Source organism: Lampetra fluviatilis, chromosome 8 (assembly GCF_964198595.1).
Source record: "Lampetra fluviatilis chromosome 8, kcLamFluv1.1, whole genome shotgun sequence".
NCBI lineage: Eukaryota > Metazoa > Chordata > Hyperoartia > Petromyzontiformes > Petromyzontidae > Lampetra > Lampetra fluviatilis.
Genome location: NC_136282.1, coordinates 14,413,456 through 14,437,619, shown reverse-complemented (window position 1 = coordinate 14,437,619; position 24,164 = coordinate 14,413,456). Strand labels below are relative to the sequence as shown.

Here is a 24,164-nt window from a genome sequence, read left to right as displayed (position 1 = left end):
ATGCGCTCTCTCACTCGCTCTCTCTCTCTCTTTCTCACACACACACGCCCGCGCGCACACACACACACACGCACGCTCGCCGGCTCGCACACATAAATACGGGCACACTGAACACTCAGCGGCATACACTTTCAACACTTTGCTCACGCACGCAGACAACGCACTTTGGCTCGCCGCGCGCGCGCCCGATTTTTTTGTGCGTTACATTGTAAGATCATAGTTTGTTTTAAATCTTCGTCTTCATTTTGCCTTTTGCCTCCACCGCTTCTCCGTCTGGCTGTCCGGACGGCGTTCTCGGGGCGCACGCCCACTGTGCAACCACACGGGGATGCAAGTTTGCGGTAAAAAAAAAAAAAGAGACGGAGACGCCGTTAGAACAAAACGCAACGCAGGTTAGAATTACAAGCACAAGTATGTCTCTTCTTCTTATTATTATAATGCTAATGTTATGAAGTATTATTATTGTTACGGTGTACGAGATGACAGCAAATAACATACGACCCCTTACGCGGATAATTAAGATAGACGGGTGATTTGTAAATATATGCATATAAAACTGTACCGTAAATATTATAATAGTCATTTAAAAAAAAAAAATATCACTCTGACCGTAGACGTGATACCCTGTAGCGAGCGGACTGGCTGGCTGGCGGTCTGTCTGTCTGTCTGGCTGTCGGGCGGTTCCCTCGTGTTTACGGGCCGCTATTCGCCTCCCACAGCGCCCGCAACACAGCGCACGGACTTAGCGCCCGGCTGTGTATACGGTAGAGGATAGTTAATTACAGTACAACGCCTCGGAGCGTCTTCCCGTGTGGCGCATGCTGCGGTTCAGCACCAGGGACAGCTCCTCGTGCTCGTTGAGGCATCGAACTCGTTTGCCACTGCGGGGACTGCTTCTGGTATTGGCAGTCATCGCTGCAGACTTCTAATCGAGTCACCGTGGTTTTTTTTTTGAACATCGTCTGTGTACGTTTTTTTTCTTCAATGTTTTTTTTTTCTTCCCATCTCTTATTGTTGTTATGTGATTTTTTTTTACTACGGTTTTTTCTTTTCTCGCGCTCTCTCTCTGTCTCCAATATTTTGTTATGATGTTTGAAAAGTTGCCTTTCGTTGCTTGGTTGGTTGTTGTTTTGATAATTGTTTGAACGGTTACTACTATTTTTTTTTACGCGGGTAAACTCGCGCCGCATGTAGACTGCTGTAAACTCACCGCATCGAACAAAATAACAACACCACCACGACCAACAACACCAGCAACAGCAGCGGCAACAACAACAGCCCAGTCGCCGTTGATTGGTTCTCGCGAAGTTGGAAAAGAGCCGTCTTCTTAAAGGGACAACGGCATGTGTATGGGGGAGAGGGGAGGGCATGGGGGGGGGTTATGGGATTCAGGGTCATCGCCTGCGTTTGACCCCAGCGTTCTTCTCGTAAACAATTAGACGGCACGGAACACCTATCGGCGACTACAGAGTGGATGCGACGGATACAATGAAGGTGAGTTGTGTTTAGTTTAGCCACACGTGGCTGTGTGTGTGTGCTCGCCTGTGTCCGTGTACAGAGAACCCTCGTTTAGGGGTGTATACTGTAGGGGGTTAAGTGCTGTTAGCGAGCACCTGTTAGAGTAGTACGTGTGTGTGTGTGTCTTTGTACAGCGTCCTGCGTGGAGTCGTGTAGAGTGCAGGGGCAAGCACCGTTAGCGAGCGACATTAAGGCCAAAACGACACACGAGGGGGCGGTGTGGTGAGCACCATGCACGCCACACCGCCTTTGTCTCTCCAGTGCTGATGTTTACACCGCGCCAGGCACTCATTTAAGGCCGAGTCAACCTCAGGGAGGACTAGAACAGGATCGGATATGACGTGCCACTGTTTTTGTTTGTTAGCTATCCGTGGCTGGGAATCGAACGCAGGTGTTTTTTTTGAGTGGAGACATTCCGGGTTCCATTGCCGGCTGTGGATCACATCGGTGACAGGCAGTATTTTTACATCTACTCTGGACCCTCCTTTAGGTCAACTCGGCCCTTAATGTACAGAGGGTGCGGTGCGTCTATGCATCAGCACGGGGTCAGTAAAGGCGGCTAGGCGTGGATTGTGACCACAACAGTGCGGGCATGGATTGGTGCTCGCGAACAGCACCTGGCTCATGCAGTCTCCACGCGTTCAAGTAGCGGAGGATCTTTGTCTCGCTGGGTTCGGGTTAGACAACAGCTGTACAGGTGGTAGCTGTCTGCTAGAATCGCACGCCTATGTTGGAGTCCTGACCACGTCGATTATAAAGGGAGACCTGGGGTAAGAGAGGACGTACGGGTGGGGGGTAAGCGATCTCGGGGTAACCTTGAGAGAGATGGAGGGAGGCCGTGCTGATTTCAATGCATGCAATGGCTAGCTGTTGGATTAGTTGAGCGGACTGAATACCAGCCGAGCGCGCAGCGCCCTTTCGTCTCGACCGGCTCACAAAGAGCGGGACAGCTCCCTCTCTCTCTCTCTCTCCTCGTTGGGGTATGTGTGAAGAGAAACGATGCGTTCACGTTCAGACACTGCAGACGAGCGCAGACGTAGGGTTAATTGGCTCGGGTGCGTTCAGAGAAGCACGCACACAAAGCACGTATATACACACGAATACTCGTACTAAATAACACACACAGACAGTATATGGATGTGTGCACACACGTACACACAAACACAAATACATACACACAACCGTACATACACACAGGCGCACACAGATCCACAGGGGCAAGTGCTGTTAGCCGGCACGGCACACGACGGGATAGGTGGCCAACGCCACGCCTGGCCGCCTTTGTCTCCCCAGTGGTGATGTTTACATACCACATCGGGTACTAATTTTAGGCTGAGTCGACCTAGGGGAGGCCCATGACCGGTTAAAATAATCGTCACTGGGTGTTGGCCGTGAGCGGGAGTCGAACTCGGGTCGCCGGGTTTGTAGCGTAGCGCGCTAACCGCTACACCACCGCTCCCCAACCGTACACACGCACACGGCACGGATCACGCTCACAGATCATTCATTCAGTCAGTCAGTCGCTCTCGTGAATGAACAAACGAGAAGCAGATTTTTCTTGAATGAATGCACGCAGCCTCTGGCAAGCCAGCCGCGTCCCCCGCCTCGTGGACTGTAGCCGTTCCTATGCCGGGTGCTCCGTGGACACCTGTTGGGGTTTCCTTCCTATGGGGGAGGTGGAGGGGTGGGAGAGGCGGGCGGGGAGAGGGAGACACGGCGGGTGAAGGAGGTGGAGCTCGTGGCCACACGGGGGAGGGAGGGAGATGGAAAGATCAAGGGCGGTGCTGGTGCCGGTACAGGGGCAGCAGATGGGGACCCCCTTTCGACCCCCCAGCGAGGGGTTCCCGGCCCCCCGTGAGAGGGGATGAGTCCCTCTTGAAATTCCCTAGAAGCGGGGGGAGTGGGGTGTGGGTGGAGGGGATACGGGTGGGGGGCGGATGAGCAGCGCTCGAGGATGCAGAGAAACCGAGAGTGGAACTGAATTCTGGGTAGATCAGTCAGTGATGATTGGGGTGCGTGTGTGTGTGTGATTGTGTATGTTGCTGCGTGTATTGTGGGGAGCGGTGGCGCAGTGGTTAGCGCGCCACGCTGCGAACACGGCAACCCTGGTTCGATTCCCGCTCACGGGCAACACCAGCGACGATTATCTGAACCGGTCCTAGGCCTCCCCTAGGTCGACTCAGTCTCAAATGAGTATCTGGTGCAGTGTGTAAACGTCGCTACTAGGGCGACAAAGGCGGCCGGGCGTGGTGCTGGCCACCCACCCCCTCGTGTGCCGTGCTCCTACAGTCTGTTACAGGCTATACGGAGCATCTGTGTATATGTGTGTGTGTATATGTGTGTGTGTATCTGTCTGTGTATCTGTCTGTGTATCTGTCTGTGTATCTGTCTGTGTATCTGTCTGTGTGTGTATGGATTAGTGTGTGGTATGTGTGTGAGTCGTTGTCTGTGGATTGCGTTTGCATGTTTGTGTATATGTCAGTGACGGTACGGTGTATCGGTGTGTGCGGTTGTTATTGTATGTGGTATGTGTGTTACATATCCGTGTGAGAGCATTTGCGTGATTGTGTGCGTGATTGTGTGCGTGGTGTGTGTGTGCTTATGTATATGACGTGTGCATTTCTGTATGTGATTGTGAAAATGGCTTGTGTATTTGTGTATGTGGTGTGTTTGCTGCATGTGTCTGTGTGTTATGTGTCTGTGTCTTTGGGTGGTTGATGTGTGTGCACGTGTGTGCCGGTATTTGTGTACTGTATATCATGATGTACGCGAAGACGCGTGTGCTTATGTCAGTGTGTGCTTGTCTGGCGTGTGCACTTTGATGCGACGTGTTAGTACGCGTGGAAGTAGTTGGCGTTGTCTGTGCAACTATAAAACTACAGCTTGCTCCTGGAAAGTGAAAATATTTTGAGAGGGGGGGGGGGGGAATTGTTAAACGGGCTGGGGTGTGGGGGGATTGGAGGAGGAGGCACATGAATCCTAAAGGGTTACCGGTTTAACGCAGTGGCGGTTCCAGCAGGTCACGTGACAATTCTGTTTTTTTCCACCGCTTCGAAAAAAAAACACATCCAAAACAACCACAACCACTGCAACAACAACAACAAGCACAACCACCGCAACAATAACCACCACCACAACAACAACCACTGCAACAACAACCACCACAACCAGCATGCATTTATTAGATGAATTGTATTTTCAAACAAAATGCCGGCAAAAGGGAAATTATAAATATAAAGGCGTACAATTTCTCTGTAGATTATTCTTATTATTCTTACGAGCAAAGAGAGTCGGGGAGCTGATGGGTTGCTGGTGTTTGCACGCCGAGTCCGCGTGTTGACGCAGCGTCGACTGGACCAGTGGTAGGAGGAGCCATCCTCCTGTACTCGAGTCGGGAGATGGTGGTGGTCGTGGTGGTCGTGGTGGTGGTGGTCGTAGTGGTCGTGGTGGTGGTCGTGGTGGTGGTGGTCGTGGTGGTCGTGGTGGTGGTCGTGGTGGTGGTGGTCGTGGTGGTCGTGATTGTGGTGGTGGTCGTGGTGGTGGTGGTCGTGATTGTGGTGGTGGTGGTGGTCGTGGTGGTGGTCGTGATTGTGGTCGTGATAGTGGTCGTGGTGGTGGTGGTCGTGGTGGTGGTGGTCGTGATTGTGGTGGTGGTCGTGGTGTTGGTGGTCGTGGTGGTGGTGGTCGTGGTGGTGGTTGTCGTGGTGGTGGTCGTGGTGGTGGTCGTGGTGGTGGTGGTAGTGATTGTGGTGGTGGTGAGGCCGCTTGCCTGTGACGTTGTTTGTGTGATGGTAGTGGGGAGCGGTGGTGTAGCGGTTAGCGCGCTGCGTTACGAACCTGGCCACCTGAGTTCGATTCCCGCTCACGGCCAACACCCAGTGACGATTATCTGAACCGGTCCTGGGCCTCCTGCCCGAGGCCGACTCAGCCTAAAATGAGTACCTGGCGCGGTGTGTAAACATCGCCACTGGGAGAGACAAAGGCGGCCGTGCGTGGTGTTGGCCACCCACCCCCTCGTCTGTCGTGCCGGCCTTCTTCACAGGTGCTCGCTCGCAGCACTTGCCCCAACAGTCTGTCAAGGCTACACGGGGGATCTGTGTCTTTGTGATGGCGGTGACGCGGCTAATGTTTGGCCCATCGCCTCGTGCCTTCGAATCCGTCACAACCCTCCCCTCTCTCTCTCTGTCTGTCTCTCTCTGTCTCTCTCTGTCTGTCTCTCTGTCTGTCTCTCTCTGTCTCTCTCTGTCTGTCTCTCTCTCTGTCTGTCTCTCTCTGTCTCTCTCTCTCTGTCTGTCTGTCTTTCTCTCTGTCTCTCTCTGTCTCTCTCTGTCTGTCTCTGTCTGTCTCTCTCTGTCTGTCTCTCTCTGTCTCTCTGTCTCTCTGTCTGTCTCTGTCTGTCTCTCTCTGTCTCTCTCCCTCTATCTCTGTCTCTGTCTCCCTCTGTCTCTCTTTGTCTCTCTCTGTCTGTCTCTCTCTCTGTCTGTCTCTCTCTGTCTGTCTGTCTGTCTCTGTCTGTCTCTGTCTCTCTCTCTCTTTGTCTCTCTCTGTCTGTCTCTGTCTGTCTCTGTCTCTCTCCGGCCATTCAACATCACCGTCATCGCCGTCGCGTTGTTTGAGAACTCCGTTGATCTCCTCGCGCGCAACCTCCACCGGCGATCGATGCCCACGCACTGAGCGCGGTGTGCAGACTTCCACGCGCGCGATGCTCTCAGCCTTGTCCAGACCACCAACTCGAAGGGAATGAATGTCGTTCCTTTCACTTGATCGGCGTGGGAGGTGTGGGCGGGGGAGGAGGAGGGGAGGAGGAGGGCAGTGATTTTGGGTTCGAATGGACAGACTCGCTGACCGAAGGACAGACGCACAGACGGGTAGACACGCAGATGGACACACGGCGGGGCGGACAGACAGATAGACGGGAAGATACACACACGACACCCGCAGGGACACATAGACAGACGAGCGGACATACATTCAACACAGACAGACGGTCTGAGATACAGACACACAGACAGACACACAGACGCACGGAGACGCACAGACAGACACACAGACGCACAGTTGGACTCATGCGCAATGCAATTGGGGAGCCCGATGCTTCACCACGCGATATCCCATGCAGGCAGAGGTTGCTCCAGATCGTGCCCACCTCCCCCGCCGACTCGTCTGAGAGTCGGCACGCAAGGGCGCGCTGTGTGCTAGGAGCGGTCGTCTCGTCGGTACGCGGCTGCGCTACGAACCCCGCACTACCCGAGTTCGAATCCCGCTCGCGGCCACCAACGCCGGTGACGATCATCTAAAGCGGTCCTGGGCCTCCCCTAGGTCGACGCGGCCTCGATTCAGTACCTCGTGCGATAATTGCAACAACAAAAACCCATCGCCACTCGGGAGACAAAGGCGCCCTGGTGCAGTGCTGGCCACCCACCCCCTCGTGTGTCGTTCCGGCCTTCACAGGTGCTACTCGCAACGCACTTGCCCCTACAGTCTGTTCAGGCTGCATTGGGGAATCTGTGTCGTTTGGTAGGAGCAGTGGTTTTGCGGTTAGTGCGCTGCGCTACGAACCCGGCACACCCGAGTTCGATTCCTGCTCACGGCCACCAACACCGGTGACGATTACCTGAACAGGTCCTGAGCCTCCCCTAGGTCGACTCGGCTTCAATTGAGTACCTGGGGCGGTGTGTAGTAAACATCGCCACGCGGGAGACAAAGGTGACCGGGCGTGGTGCGCTCTGGAGGCCTCAATAGATGCTGGCGTACGGCGTTTGTCCTCAAAGAGTCTCAACTCTTTCGCGGGGGGGGGGGGGTGCTGATTCTGCGGGAGCTCAGACTCACTGACTCACTGACTGACACACTCACTGACTGACACACTCACTGACGGACACACTCACTGACTGGCTGATTGACGGACGCAGAGATGCGCAGAGGCGACTCGCGGTCACACATTAAAGGAGGCATTATTTTCTGAACTCGATTTTGTCGCTGAGCTATGAATTACGTCCGCTCCGTGAGAAAGTGTCACCGCGAGAATGCCTTCTCAATTCACTGCTGCATGAAGGTCCTCTTCCATGCCGTGTCGTTCATTGGGTGGGAGGAGGGGGGGTGGGTGCTTAACCATACTTCACCAAGCAGGTCGGTGCGGGTTGCCGAAAGGTTGGAGTGTTGGGAGAGAGGTGGTGATGTTGGAGGTGGTGGTGGAGGTTGGTGGATGTGGTGGTTGTTGGTGGTTGGTGGTGGTGGTTGGTGAAAGTGGTTGGTGCTGGTGGTGGTGGTTGGTGGTGGTGGTTGGTGGAGGTGGTTGGTGGAGGTGGATGGTGGAGGTGGTGGATGTGGTGGTTGGTGTTGGTGGTTGGTAGTGGTTGGTGGAGGTGGTGGTGGTGGATGTGGTGGTTGGTGGTGGTGGATGGTGGTGGTGGTTGGTGGAGGTGGTGGTGGATGTGGTGGTTGGTGGAGGTGGTGCTTGGTGGAGGTGGTGCTTGGTGGAGGTGGTGGAGGTTGTGGTGGTTGGTGGTGGTGGTGGTTGTTGTTGCAAGACCGGCTTGAGATTTCTCACTCGAAAATGTTGATAGCCTTGACCGGAAATCGAACTCAGGCAACTGAGGCTTCCAGCGCAGTGCGCTAACCACTGCGCCACCGCTCCGCCCCAGACACATTAACAATGAGCAATTCGTGATGATGGGCATGCGTTGGGGGAGGGGGGGACGACGAGGAGGGGGGGGGGAGTTGCAGATTAATTACCGAGGAGGTCAAATGCGGCTCTGTGCAACTTATCCTCGTGGAACATTAGTTGTGCCAGGAGCTGTACGTGTGGACCCCCCACCCCACCCCAGCGTGTAGCTTGCATAAACTGCTGGGGCAAGTGCTGTTAGCGAGCACCTATTGATGTCGGCACGGCGCACGAGGAGGACGTGCGTACATTGCAACGCGCTCGCCCGACCGCCTTTGTCTTTCTCCAGCGCTGACGCGGAGGGCGACAAACATCGTACCGCCGCTCAACGTACACACACACACATACGCACGATTGCGTGCACAGATGCAGGCACGCGTGTGAGGACACACACGTGACGACTTAGATCCCCCGTGTAGCCTTAACAGGCTGATGGAGCAAGTGCTGTTAGCGAGTCGCAGCACCTATGAAGGCCGTAACGGCACACGAGGGGGTGGGTGGCCAGCACCACGCCCGGCTGCCTTTGTCTCCCTAACGGCGATGTTTACATCACCAAAACACTTGTACTCATTTGAGGCTGTGATTGGTTCAAATAATCGCCATACACGGACACACACACACCACATTCAGGCATGCGCACGCAAAGGCACATACAGATACACACTGCACACACACACAGAGGCATTTACATCCCATTGTCACTCCCTTGCTGGATGAATCCGCTGGCTGGATGGGTCGGTAGTGGGGAACTTGCTTGACCATACTTCACCGCGCTGGTCAGCGCCGTCTTGGCGACGACACGAAGGCACACACATGCCCACGTGGCTCGCGCGCATTCCGTTGCGCGCCGCCCGTGCCAGGCTAGGTGCATCTTGCAGGGGGCGTCAGGTGGCAACCTCAGGCTCACGCAGGCGCATGGGGGGGGGGGGGGTGGAGGGTGGGTGTTGTCGACCTTACTCGCCACTGATGGCGTACGGTTGTGCGGGGGGGGGGGGGGAAGCCGCGTTTAGGAAAACTGGAACCGATGTCTCACAGAGCACGGAGAGGATCCCTTTGTCTATTATCACGTGGCCGTTCACCAGCCATTGATTCGGGCGAGCTCGGACTCTGCCGAGGAGACATTGAACATCGAGACCGATCCAGAGTCCGGGGTCATTGCAGCGCCGTGCGGCCTACGAGATGTGTAAACAAACGCGTGGCTTATTATTGATACGTGGAGAAAGAGAGACACACACATACAGATGCATTTGTTGTCTGCTTATCTGTTTGTGTTGCTTAGGAATAGCGGCTGCGTTGGGGAAGAGAGGGGGGGGGGTCTATGGTTTGAGATGATGCTACGCATTCCTTACATAAGTCTTGCCTTGGCTATATCGTACTCCGGGGGGGGGGCGGGGTGCAGAGGGGGGAAGGCTGTTAGCTTTGGTTGAATTAAAGTTGATGTTGCACAATTGTTTAAAATTATTCGCGGCGTTTAGCTCGAAGTAATATTATTTGTATGTTTTTATTTGATGTGCTCAGGCGGGTAACGGGAGCGAACGTCCAAGAGTGATGGGCGGAAGGGTCTTGTGACGTCAGCAACATCGCCATCATCATCATGATTACCATCATCATCAATATCATCAACTCCAGAAGCATCATCAGCATCATGATTACCATCATCATCAATATCATCATCAACTCCAGAAGCATCATCAGCATCATCTATAGAGTCAGGCACCGGAGGTGCGTAGTATATTGGCTGTCGTGTCCGTACTTTATTTATTATTCCGTTAATAGAATATATCATCCTCATCATCATCCTCATCATCATCATCCTCATCATCCTCGTCCCCACGTTTTGTTCTGCGCTTGAAATCTAGACTCACGGCCGCGGTCTAAAGGCCAGCTGCAGCACCAGTGGATGGGTGGGTAGGTGTGGTGTGCGTGAGTGGGTAGGTGTGGTGTGCGTGGGTGGGTGTGGTGTGCGTGGGTGGGTAGGTGTGGTGTGCGTGGGTGGGTAGGTGTGGTGTGCGTGGGTGGGTAGGTGTGGTGTGCGTGGGTGGGTAGGTGTGGTGTGGTGTGCGGGGGTGGGTGGGTAGGTGTGGTGTGGTGTGCGTGGGTGGGCGATCCGGGTGGGTGGGGCGGGATAGGTGCGTAGGTGGGTGATGGAGTGTGTGAGTTGGGGAGGTGGGTGGGTGAATGAATGGGGCGGGAGAACGCGCGTGTGAGTGGGTGGGGGTGGTTAGGTGGGTGGGATGCGTGGGTGGGTTGGGGTTGTGTGTGGATGGAAGGATGATTGGCTGGGAGGGTGGGTGAGCGCGTGGTAGGGTGAGTGGGTGGATGAGTGATTGGGTGAGCGGATGGGTGAGGAGATGCGGTGGTTGAGCGTGGGTGGGTGATACGCTGCAGAGGTGAGAGGGTTCGTGGTTGGGTAGATCGGTGGGTGGGGGGTTGGCGAGCGAGTGGTGTGGGTGGTAGAAAAGAGGAGGATGGTTGTGTTGGTGAGGAGATGGGACGCGTGGGTTGGTGAGGAAGTGGATGGGTGGGTGGATTTTGTAGGTGAGGATTGGGTGGTTGGTTATGCGGGTGAGTGAGGAGGTGGGTGCGTGGGTGGGTCAGCGTATACATTGGTGGATGGGTGAGCGAATGGGTGGGGGGAACGTGGGTGTGTGTGTTTGGATGGGTGGGCGATTGTGTGGGCGGGTGGGTGATGATGTGGGTGCGTTGATTAGTGGGTGAGGGTCGGGTAGGTGAGCGAGTGGCTTGGCGAGTGGGTGGTTGGCTGACGCGTGGGTATGTGCGTGGGTGGGTGGGATAGCGAGCGAGCGAGTGGGTTGTTCTGCGGGTAGGTGGTGAGCGGGTGGGTGGGTGATCGGGTGGGTGAGTGGGCGGGTGAGTGAGTGGGCGGGTGGGTGAGTGGGCGGGTGAGTGAGCGGGTGGGTGAGCGGGTGGGTGTGGTGAGTGGGCGGGTGGGTGAGCGGGCGGGTGAGTGAGCAGGCGGGTGGGTGAGCGGGCGGGTGGGTGAGCGGGCGGGTGAGTGAGCGGGTGAGTGAGTGGGCGGGTGGCTGAGCGGGTGAGTGTGGTGAGTGATCTCTACGCCTTGAAACCTGAGGTCATTCGCCGTGTTGTGACTTGGTTCTCACGAGGGGACCGGGTTTGGGGGGTGTGTGGGGTAGGGGTGGTGGGGGTGTAACAGCCCCTCGCTGTAGTCGCAGGCAGTGCAAGTCACCCTGGGGTTGATTTCGGGATGGCGGTGGAGGTGGGTCGCACAGACCTGGCGGGCTTGAACCCACAGCGAGCGCATCTGCACACGCATCCATACGTTCAGCCATTAATCCATTCACCCACACATCCTCCTCCCCATTCACTCATTCATTCATTCAATATTCACCCCCATTCATCTTTCATCTGTGGGTCTGTCCACGCTCGTCAGCCGCACTGCCGCATTACAGAACCCCGTGCACTACCGGCAACCGTGATGCTGAGTTATTCTTATTGAGAGTCCGTCTCTCTGTCAGCCTGGCTCCGTCTCGTCCGTCTGTCTGTTGGTCCGTCCGTCTGTCTGTCAACCTGGTTGTTTGCGTGTCTGTCTGTTGGTCCGTCTGTCTCGGTCAGCCTGGCTCTGTCTGCTTGTCTGTTCCGTCTGTCCGTCTGTATGTCAACCTGGTTATCGGCTTGTCTGTCTGTCAGTCAGTCCGTCCATTTTTCTATCTCTCCGTCTGTCCGTAAGAGGTCTATCTTTACACCCAACGTTCTTGCAAAACTTACACAATCGACAATTACGGTCAGATCTGCGTCCAACCGCTCGCACGCGCGCGCGCGCGCGCGCACGGAGCCCGAGGATGCGAGGTGTGCGCGGATCGCACCGAACTCTGTTCGGACATCTGGAGACTCGCGCACAAACACATCGGGCATCGAGCGCGACGCACCCCACCCCCGACCCCACCCCTTGCTTGAGCAACAAAATAAAAAAAACCACGGCGACAATTGTAACAGTGTCCACAACAACAGCAGCAATGTGTCGATGGGTGGGGAAGGGAGGTCGCTCCCATCTCAGCCGCTGCTCATCCTGCCTGGATTTGGTTCATTGCCGTCGGTGCCATTCGAATCGCTGATTCCGCTCCCCACGCCAAATCACCGCTCAAGTTTCACGAATTTTAAAAGCCTCCTCCTCCTCCCATCAGCCTCACCTACCCTGGTGTCTCATTCCACACGGAGGTCATCTTTCCTCCCCGTGCAATCTTCCGCTCACTCTCTCCTTCTCTGACGTCCACCTTGGCATTGAGAAGGAACATTCATCCTCGAGCACCACGACCACCACCACCACCGCCGCCGTCACCGCCTCTTGATGCGCAAGGTCCGTCTCGATGCCTGTGCCTCGTTACGAGGATCTTCTTGCTTTTGTTGTTGTTGTCGTCGTTGTTGTTGTTGTTGTTGTCGTCGTACGGGCGGCTGATGTAGACGCAGAGCAGCAACTGCGATTTCACAATCAGGTGGTCCAGCGTAGACAGCCGTGTCACGAGAAGCGGAGTGGTGTGTCGTCGTTGTGACGTCTCCTTCTTCGTGTTTGTGGATCGGGGCATTGCCTCGCTGTACGTTGCACCACGCTCTCAGGTCTGGATGGCCGCAGTCGCACGCCACTGCTACTGCAGAGTTGTTAATTTTCCATTTGTGCATCAGGTCGGTAACCGCATCTGCCGCGGCTGCCATGGTGTGTGGAGTGGGTGATGCGGTTTAGGGGTGGACCAGGATCAGCTTGGTGGGAGATAAAACCCCAGGGGGTCTTACTTGATTTTAAGGGGGTCTTCTTGTTTTGCGTCTTTTGCAAGGCGCGTACAAAGATGCGGTGACGTTTTGGGTGCATTGTGAATCCGAGTTGTATGGCATTGCTGGTGCTATTGGTAGCGCTAGTTAGTGGTGGTGGTGATGATGGTGGTGGTGGTGGTGATTGTGGTGGTGGTGATGGTGGTAGTGGTGATGGTGGTGGTAGTGGTGATGGTGGCGGTGGTGATTGTGGTGATGGTGGTGGTGGTATTAACGATTGGGAGATTAATCCCAAAGTGGTTGGGTTTCGTTGTTGTTGTATCTGAGCCACAAGAGGAGTGCGATGATTCCGAACGGGGGGATTTAGGGGCGAAAAAACGGCTCCGATGGAACTCGACTGACTGATGGGTTTCGTAGCTACCGGGGTGGGTGTACCATGAACCAGCTCGGTCAAGAGAGTTATGTAATTCTGAACGCGCGTGTGTATGTATGCGTGTTGAACTTCTTTCGCACCGTACGTAGTCGACCATGCTAATCGGAGGTGCGTCTCTGCATGGACACGCCAGTACATGTGTGTGTGTGTGTGTGCGTGTGTGTGCATGTGTCCACGCATATGCGCTTGCGTGTGTGCATGTATGCGTGTGTATCCACGTGTGCACGTGTAATATGCGCACACATACACGTGTGCGTACGTGTGTGTGTGTGAGATGGTGCTCCCTAACAGCACTTGCTCCAGAAGTCGGTGAAGGCTACGCGGGGGATCTTTGTCTTTGTCGGAGGGGGCCGAGTGCCAGCCACGTCGGCGCTCGCGAACAGCACTTGCCCCTAACACTCTCTTGAGGCTCTATGGGGGACATTTGTCTGTGTCGTGGGGAGTGCGAGTGCTGTTAGCGAGCACCTCTAGAGAACAGCGCTCGATCTCGTGAGTCCGTACGGCGATAGAGGTTGGAGAAGGGTCTACTCCGTCTTTGCACGCGCGTCTACGCGCTCGCGTGTGCGCGCACCTGTGCGTGTGCACGCACCACAACACGTACACACACACACACGGGGTCCACGCATGTACCACTACCACCCCTTGCCCGCCCCTTTAACTTCACCGACCAGAAGCGCACTCGCGTTCGGTTGATTGCGGCTACGAGGTGGGAGGTTTGTGATGATTGTAGCAACGACAACGACAACAAAGGTGCGGATGAGATGATATGAGGAAGGGGAGATGTACGGGGTTGGTAGAAGGGAGGGAGGGAGGTGGTTTTGTGGGGAGTTTATTGTGGTGGTGGTGGGGGGCACGGGATGCTTGGGGAGAAGGGGGGGGGCTGTGGAGAGTCGGGGATAGATAGGGGGAGGGCTTGCAGCGATATGGGCCGCGGTTGCGCACGAATAGGGAGGGGCGGTCCGACGCTGCTGCTGCTGGTGGTGGCGGGGGGGAGAGAGGGGGGGTGCGTGAGGGAGCCCCGCTTCATCTGAGCATGCGCAAGAGTGTCTTATATAGAGAGAGGGGTCCTAAGGGGAGGGGGTACTGGGGAAGAGGAGAGCGGAGCGCGCAGCAGCAGCAAGCGGCGATGTCGATGATGATGATGTCGGATCGAGCATCCAGCGTTTCTAGCTCATCCGTCCCTCCCCATCCATTCATCCGATACATCCATCTCATCCCTCTCGTCTCATCATCCACTCTCTATCCTCTCTCCCTCGCTCTCTCCGCTCTCGCTCGCCGCTTCCCTCCTCGCGTCTCGCTCCGCTCTCGTCCGCCATGCCTCGCTCTCTCTCTCTCGCTCTCTCGCTCGCTCGCTCGCTCTCTCTCAAGCCTTGCTGTGCACTATGCAAGTGCAGCCGGTCGGATACAGCCACGCAGTGCGTGGAGTGGGGGGGGGGATGCCGGCTATGGGGGGTGTCGTGTGGTTGTGTATAGAGAGAGAGAGACGCGTCGCACGAACGCACGCACGCACATCGGAGTAACGTTGGGCGGGCCCGGCGGTGTTCCGATTGCGTACGGAGCGCGCACGAGAAGAGCAAGAGGCGAGAATAGGCGGAGGAAGACGATGGGAAGATCGGAAGAGAGAGCGAGAGAGGGAGAAACACACGCAGAGAAGGAATAGAGAGAGAGAGAGGCAGAGATGAAGAGAGATAAATGAATGAAGAAGAACGACGGAGTCGACACGACACGGTGGCTGTTTCTCGCGAATCTTTTTGCGGTTTGGGCTTGCTGTTCATCTAATAGCCGGCAAGCCCTTACCCCAAAAAGCATTCGAGGGGGATGCTTGGCATCGTCATCGTCCTTAGCCTGAGCTGGGGGGGGCGCCGGTGGGGGGGGGGGGGGGGGCTGGTGTGGGAAGAGGAGCAGCAGCAGGAAGAGGGAACCTCTCACGAGCCGTCCTCTCGGCGGAGGAACCCCGAGCGAGCGCGTCTTCTCGACCCTCTCGGCGCGACCAACAACTCCCTCCCTACCTACCTCGCTCCCCTCCCGCTCTTTCACTCTCTCCATCTCCCCCATCCATCTCTCCTCTTCCCACCTCTACATCCCATACCGGGGGGGGGGGGCGGGGGGCGGGGGGCTTCCCTTTCCTTCTCCGCTACCGATAAGAGCGCAGCACCTAAGGAAGGGGCAGTGGAGTGAGCAGCAGCAGCAGCAGCAGGAGGAGGAGAGTGGAGGGGGGTCGACGGGAAATGCGTAAAACGCGCGCGAGTGTGTTTGGATGCGCGACGGCTCTCGCTCTCGTTCGTGCAACAACTTAGCGACGAGGACGAGGGGGGGGGGACGATGATAACGATAACAGCTGAGAGGAGGATGAGGAGGAGAGAGAGAGAGAGGAAGGAGGGAGTCCGTTGTTGTCCACGAGTGGGGAGCAGCGTTACCCATCCCGGGGCACAGATTACAGAGGCGACCGGCGAAGGGACGGAGGATGGATTATGCACGCACAACCTTCACACGCACACACACGCGCATGCACACACATTCACACACGCAAACACACACACGCACAGACGCACACACACACACGCACACACACGCGCATGCACACACATTCACACACGCAAACACACACGCGCACACACACACGCACACACACGCACACACACGCACATACACGCGCACACACACACGCACACACACACACGCGCGCACACACACGCACACACACGCACACACACACGCACACACGCAGGCACACGCGCGCACACACGCACACACACGCACACACACACGCGCACACACACGCACACACGCGCACACACGCACACACACACGCACACACACACACGCGCACACACCGGGCATGGCACTTTTCCCCGAGTCGAACCTTGTGAAGTGTAAAACCACCTTCCCAGTCAACGTTTGGTACACGGCCCCTTCCATGTTGCAGGTGTTTAGGGAGTATTTGTGTGTGCACGCGTGTGTGTCTGCGTGTGTCTGCGTGTGTCTGCGTGTGTGTCTGTGTGTGTATATAGGTCGACTCAATCTCACATGAGTACCTGGTGCGGTGTGTAAATATCCCCACTGGGGAGACAAAGGCGGCCGGGCGTGGTGCAGGCCACCCACCCCCTCGTGTGCCGTGCCGGCCTTAGGTGCTGCTCGCGAACTGCACTTTCCCCGACAGTCCGTTGAAGCTATACGGGGGGTCTTTATCTCTGTCTTTGTACACATGTGTACACATGTGTACACATGTGTACACACACAGCCAGTCATCTCAGTCATCTCAGTCAGTCGACCCGTGGCACCTGGGTCTGCCCCGTGACCTCCTGCCAGCGGGCGTTCGACACTTCACGTGGCCTCAAGGTGCACATGGCCTGGCACAAGCGTCGTGGTGACGTTACCGCCACTTAGTGGCGAATGGCGGTTGTTGTTGTTGTTGTTGTGTGTGTCTGTAGGAGTGTGTGTGTGTCTATAGGAGTGTGTGTGTGTGTCTATAGGAGTGTGTGTGTGTCTGTAGGAGTGTGTGTGTGTCTATAGGAGTGTGTGTGTCTATAGGAGTGTGTGTGTGTCTGTAGGAGTGTGTGTATGTCTATAGGAGTGTGTGTGTCTATAGGAGTGTGTGTGTGTCTGTAGGAGAGTGTGTGTGTGTCTATAGGAGTGTGTGTTTGTCTACAGGAGTGTGTGTGTGTCTGTAGGAGTGTGTGTGTGTCTATAGGAGTGTGTGTGTGTCTACAGGAGTGTGTGTGTGTCTGTAGGAGTGTGTGTGTGTCTATAGGAGTGTGTGTGTCTATAGGAGTGTGTGTGTGTCTGTAGGAGTGTGTGTATGTCTATAGGAGTGTGTATGTGTCTGTAGGAGTGTGTGTGTGTGTGTCTATAGGAGTGTGTGTGTGTGTCTATATGAGTGTTTTTGTGTGTAGGAGTGTGTGTGTCTATAGGAGTGTGTGTGTCTGTAGGAGTGTGTGTGTGTCTATAGGAGTGTGTGTGTGTGTCTATAGGAGTGTGTGTGTCTATAGGAGTGTGTGTGTCTATAGGAGTGTGTGTGTGTCTGTAGAAGTGTGTGTGTCTGTAGGAGTGTGTGTGTGTCTATAGGAGTGTGTGTGTCTATAGGAGTGTGTGTGTCTATAGGAGTGTGTGTGTGTCTATAGGAGTGTGTGTGTGTCTATAGGAGTGTGTCTGTGTCTATTGAAGTGTGTGTGTCTATAGGAGTGTGTGTGTGTGTGTCTATAGGAGTGTGTGTGTGTGTGTCTATAGGAGTGTGTGTGTGTCTATAGGAGTGTGTGTGTGTCTATAGGAGTGTGTGTCTATAGGAGTGTGTGTTTGTCTATAGGAGTGTGTGTGTCTATAGGAGTGTGTGTGTGTGTCTATAGGAGTTTGTGTGTGTCTATAGGAGTGTGTGTGTCTATAGGAGTGTGTGTGTGTGTATAGGAGTGTGTGTGTCTATAGGAGTGTGTGTGTCTATAGGAGTGTGTGTGTCTATAGGAGTGTGTGTGTGTCTGTAGGAGTGTGTGTCTATAGGAGTGTGTGTGTCTATAGGAGTGTGTGTGTGTCTATAGGAGTGTTTTTGTCTGTAGGAGTGTGTGTGTCTATAGGAGTGTGTGTGTCTGTAGGAGTGTGTATGTGTCTATAGGAGTGTGTGTGTGTGTCTATAGGAGTGTGTGTGTCTATAGGAGTGTGTGTGTCTATAGGAGTGTGTGTGTGTGTGTGTCTGTAGGAGTGTGTGTGTCTATAGGAGTGTGTGTGTCTATAGGAGTGTGTGTGTCTGTAGGAGTGTGTGTATATAGGAGTGTGTGTGTCTATAGGAGTGTGTGTGTCTGTAGGAGTGTATGTGTGTCTGTAGGAGTGTGTGTGTGCCTGTAGGAGTGTGTGTGTCTGTAGGAGTGTGTGTGTGTGTCTATAGGAGTGTGTGTGTCTATAGGAGTGTGTGTGTGTCTATAGGAGTGTGTGTGTGTCTGTACGAGTGTGTGTGTCTATAGGAGTGTGTGTGTCTATAGGAGTGTGTGTGTCTATAGGAGTGTGTGTGTGTGTCTGTACGAGTGTGTGTGTGTCTGGGGAGCGGTGGTGTAGCGGTTAGCGCGCTGCGCTATGAACCCGGCGACACGGGTTCGATTCCCGCTCACGGCCGACACCAGTGACGATTATCTGAATCGGTCCCGGGCCTCCCCTAGGTCGACTCAGCCTCAAATGAGTACCTGGTGCGGTGTGTAAACATCACCAATGGGGAGACAAAGGCGGTCGGGCGTGGTGCTGGCCACCCACCCCCTCGTGTGCCGTTCCGGCCTTCATAGGTGCTCGCTAACAACACTTGCCCCTACAGTCTGTTAAGGCTACACGGGGGATCTTTGTCTTTATCTTTGTGTGTGTCTGTAGGAGTGTGTGTGTCTGTAGGAGTGTGTGTGTCTATAGGAGTTTGTGTGTGTCTATATGAGTTTGTGTGTGTCTTTGTGAGATTCCAAAGTTGTCTGTACAGTATACCCACGTGTGTGTTAGCTATGGAGTACCTATTAGTTTGTCTAAATACCAATGTACATAGACATTAATATATGCGTGTCTATGTATGCCAGTGTATACGTGCTTTGTATCTGTGTGTAGTATTTGTCCATGTACGGTGTCTCTTCACACGACATTGGCACACGCTGCGTATCTATGTGCCGAGTCTCGTCTGTGTGTTTGTGTATCTGTGCTGTGTGCGTTGTCTATGAACTGTGTGTCTCTGTACTATGTGACTTGTATTTGTACTATAAGTCTATGTACGGTGTCCACATACTTTGTGTCTCTGTGTTGTGTCTCTGTGCTGTCTGTGCTGTCTGTGTGCTGTCTCTGTGATTTGTCGTTGTGCTGTGTCTCTGTGCCGCGTGTCTATGTGATGAGTGTCTATTTGCCGTGTGTCTCTGTGCTGTGTGTCTATGTGCTGTGTGTCTATGTGATGAGTGTCTATGTGATGAGTGTCTATGTGATGAGTGTCTATGTGATGAGTGTCTATGTGATGAGTGTCTATGTGATGAGTGTCTATGTGATGAGTGTCTATGTGATGAGTGTCTATGTGATGAGTGTCTATGTGATGAGTGTCTCTGTGGGGTCTCTGTGCTGTCTCCCTGCCGCGTGTCAATGTGCCCCGTGTCTCTGTGCCGCGTGTCTATGTGATGAGTGTCTTTGTGATGAGTGTCTTTGTGATGAGTGTCTATGTGGGGTCTCTGTGCTGTCTCCGTGCCGCGTGTCTATGTGATGAGTGTCTATGTGATGAGTGTCTATGTGATGAGTGTCTATGTGATGAGTGTCTATGTGATGAGTGTCTATGTGATGAGTGTCTATGTGCTGTGTGTCTCTGTGCTGTGTGTCTATGTGATGAGTGTCTCTGTGGGGTCTCTGTGGGGTCTCTGTGCTGTCTCCGTGCCGCGTGTCTATGTGCCCCGTGTCTGTGTGTCCCGTGTGTGTCTCTGTGCCCTGCGGTGTCTCTCTGTTACAAAACGCCACGGTCGCGCAAAATGGCTGACGCGTCCCTATAACGCATGCGAGTCGCCCTCCACCTGAGCATCATCTCTCTCTCTCCTTTCTCTCTCCCCTCCCTCCCTCCCTCGCGCTCTCTCGTCTCTCTCCACTCTTCCCTGTCTCTCCGTGTCTTCATCACGGAGTCGGGGAAAATTCACAGAAGGGGGAGGAGGGTAAACCGGGCAGTGTGGTGCGTTCCTGGTGATATGATGGTGACCCCCCCCCACACACACATCACACCTCGTGTGCCATGTCGACCTTCATATAGTTGCCGCTGCTTGCCGCTCGCTAAACAGCACTTGCACCGACAGTCGTTGAAGGCTACACGGGGGAGCTTTGCCTGTGCTTGTTTGCTGATGGTGGCGGTGGTAGACCAGGCTGAGGGTGATGGGGTTGGATGCGGGTGACCGTGGGGGTGTCTTGGGGTGAAGGGTAGTTTGGTGGTGGTGGTGGTGGATTGGGGGAGAGATGTTGTCGATGATGGGGGTGATGATGTTGATGATGGTGTCGTTGGTGATGGTTCATATCTGTAGTTGAACACAAAGCCCCATCACGAACGGACGTTGATGTTGAAGCCGCGCGCGTGCGCCCGTCCAGGTGATTTTGTGTGCGCGCGCGATTATCTGAACCGGTCCTGCGCCTGCCGGTAGGTCGACTCAGCCTCAAATGAGCACCTGGTGGCGATGTTTACACGGGGAGACAAAGGCGGTCGGGCGCGGTGCTGTCCACCCGGCCTTCACAGGTGCTCGCTAACAGCACTTGCCCCAAGAGCCTGTTAAAGGCTATACGGGGGATCTTTGCCTTTGCATGTGTGTACACGTTGCGGCCGTCGTTTCGACGCGCGTTACGAGACAGCGACATCGAACAAGAAGGGAATGAGAGACGCGTAACGTGGAACTGTGCAAAGTCTCTTTTTCAGTTGAACACTTGCTCGAGTGAATTAACTTCGACTTGAAGGTTCCATGTTTGTTACGCGCCTGCGTGTGCATATACACAATCGGGTATGCATATGTGCGCATTACACACACACACACACAATTACCGTATACCTATAGCAACAAACGCGACCGGCATACACATGTACACACGCGCGCACACAGGTGAGCGCATACGCGCGTAATTGTACGAAATTACATAGGCACGTACGCACGCTTACACACAACTACACTCATGCCACACACGCGCACAGACAACCACGTACACACAACACACACACACACGTGTACACACACGCATACACACAACTACACTCATGCCACACACGCGCAGACAACCACGTACACACAACACACACACACGTGTACACACACACACACACGTGTACACACACACGTGTACACACACACACGTGTACACACACGCATACACACAACTACACTCATGCCACACACGCGCACAGACAACCACGTACACACAACACACACACACACGTGTACACACACGCGTACACACAACCACAATCATTGACAAGCACGTTCACACACGCACACAGAGATGCGCGTGTACACTCGCACGCGATAACGCACCCACGTGCACTCAACTGCACGTTCACACACGCACGCACACAGAAACAGATACACATACATATATACACAACATTCAAACAACAACAACAACAATTGCCATTCTCCAGTACGTGGCGGTTACTATAAACTCAAACGACACCATGTGTTATTTTACAATGTAAAGGCCACCCGGCGCTTGTGCCAGGCTAGGTGCACACGCAACTATGCAACACACAATCGCATAAATAGAACCGTACACGTACAAAGACAAAATACCCCCGTATAGGCTTACAATTCTTGGGGCAAGTGCTGTTTGCGATTACTTATTATGACGCCAAGGCACACGAGAGGGTGGAGTGGCTAGCACCACGCCCGGCCGCTTTTGTCTCCCCCAAATTGCTAATGTATTACACACCGCGCCAGGTACTCGTTTTGAGGCTGAGTCGACCTAGGAGAGGACCAGGACAAATTATGATTTAATTCACGACTGATGTTAGCCACCAGCGCGCGAACCACCGCTCCGCACAGCTGCACATGTACACATCATATCCAGATGTACACGCCCGTGTGCACACGTGTACATAACCACATGCACACATCAACGCAAATACACACACGACTACATATGCACACACACACACACACGTGCCCATACACAACTACACGTACACACGGAAACACACGCGTACGCATATTCACACACGCGCGCGCAACACACACGAAACGGCATGTACACGACTGCGTATATGCAGACGCATACATACACACACACACAAATACAAAGATACCCCCATAGCCTACGCAATGCTGTTGGGGAAAGTTGTGTTTGCAAGGACCTATTAAGGTAAGCACGGCACACGAGGTGGTGGGTGGCCAACACCACGCCCGGCCGCCTTTGTCTCCACAGTGGTGATGTTCACTAATTTAAGGCTGAGTTGACCTCGAAGAGGCCCAGGACCGGTTCAGATATTCATCATCGATGTTGGGCCGTGAGCGGGAAATCGAACTCGGGTCGCCGGGTTCGTAGTGCAGTGCGCTCACCATTGCACTAAATACCACCGCTCCTCGTACGCGCACACAAATACAAAGATCCCCCGTATAGTCTTAACAGACTCTGGGGGCAAGTGCTGTTAGCGATCACCTATTAAGGCCGGCACGGCACACGAGGGGGTGGGTGGCCAGCACCACGCCCGGCCGCCTTTGTCTCGCCAGTGGCGATGTTTACACACCGCACACCAGGTTCTCATTTGAGGCTGCCTCGACCTCGGTGGGAGGCCCAGGACCGGTTCAGATAATCGTCACTGATGTTGGCCGTGAGCGGGAATCGAACTCGGGTCGCCGGGTTCGTAGCGCAGCGTAGCGCTAACCGCTACGCCACCGCTCCCCACATTCGCACACGCACGTGTAAACACAAACGCACACGCACGTGCATGTACACAATCACAAATGCGTACACGAAACATTCACAAACAAGCAACTATCACACGGCACTGTGGTGAGATTCAACAGGTGAGGGGAGCGGTGGCGCAGCGGTTAGCGCTACGCTGCGCTACGAACCCGGCCACCCGAGTTCGATTCCCACTCACGGCCAACATCAGTGACGATTACCTGAACCGACCCTGAGCCTCCCCTAGGTCGGCTCAGCCTCAAACGAGCACCTGGTGCGGTGTATAAACATCAGCACTGGGGAGACAAACACGGCCAGACGTGGTGCTGGCCCACGCACCTCTTGATATGCACGTTGAACTTCTTTTGTACCGTACGTAGCCAACCGTTCTAACCAGAGGTGCCGCAGTGTCGGCCTTCATAGGTGTTACTCGCTAACAGCACTTGCCCTAGACAGTCTATTAGAGGCTATACGGCGGACCTTTGCCAATGGGGCGAGGAGATGACGGAGACATGAATATAATCTCGGCCGATGCCCTCTCAATACACAATTTGTTTTAAATTTCATTAAGAAATTTTGGTCGTTTTCCCCACCGATTGTGAATCCAGTTTCGTTATCGGCGTCGGGACCCGAATTATCGAGGAGCGACGCCACGCGCCCACGTGTTCGACAGCGACCCGCGGAAGCGGATATGCCAGAAGTGGTTCTGAGCTCACTTCACGTGATATGCGGTACATCAGATGCACAAACTTATGGAGGGGGCACACACTACCAGCTGATGAGACATGTCCACAGCATGCCAAGTCGATTTTTTCTTTTGAAAACTCAGAACAATAATTTATATATATATTATTTTAATAAATAAGGTATATAAATTGTATTATCTTGATTATTGCTTTTACTTTAACATTTCAGTGTGAACATCGTTTTAATCGCGCGACTGAGCGGCCCCAGATGTCTCAGGTCCCAGTGACCCATGTCTGGCTCCGTGAACCGTCGGGGCCCACCTCATCTAACAACCAACCAAAGACAAAGGTCCCCCGTATAGCCTTAACAGACTTTAGGGGCAAGTGCCGTCAGCGAGTAGCGGCACCTTTTAACGGCCTGGCACCGCGCATGAGCGGGGCCGGGTGGGCGGCGGTCACCACCACCACCACGCCCAGGACATCGAACAACAACGAACACCTCTCTCCACCTCTCCTCTCGTCCATCACCGAGTCAGCCATCGGCATTCACGACCTCTGGGTCCCCCCACCCCCTCTACCCATCCACCTGGCGCCCCCACCCCGCCCGTGTAAACACAGAAGTCGTCTCCGCGGTTTAAGTCGACAACTGCCGGCGAGCTGCAGCTCCCTCCGCCCGCGTGGCTGTCTTGGCGAGGCGAGGTTCGGGGTGTTCGGTCGTGGAGGACACGGCGAGGAAGGATCTCTCTGCCGGCCCCCTCGTGCCACCGAG

The 24,164-nt window shown here is 54.6% G+C and overlaps 1 long non-coding RNA gene across 1 annotated transcript; it reads left to right on the top strand.

The window, feature by feature from the left end:
• Positions 1 to 316: 316 nt before the first annotated feature.
• On the top strand, positions 317 to 24,129 carry LOC144933924 (uncharacterized). Its single transcript, XR_013637105.1, has 3 exons — positions 317 to 392; positions 1,440 to 1,494; positions 24,014 to 24,129. It is a non-coding gene; the product is annotated as an uncharacterized LOC144933924 (long non-coding RNA).
• The last annotated feature ends 35 nt before the right edge of the window (positions 24,130 to 24,164 follow it).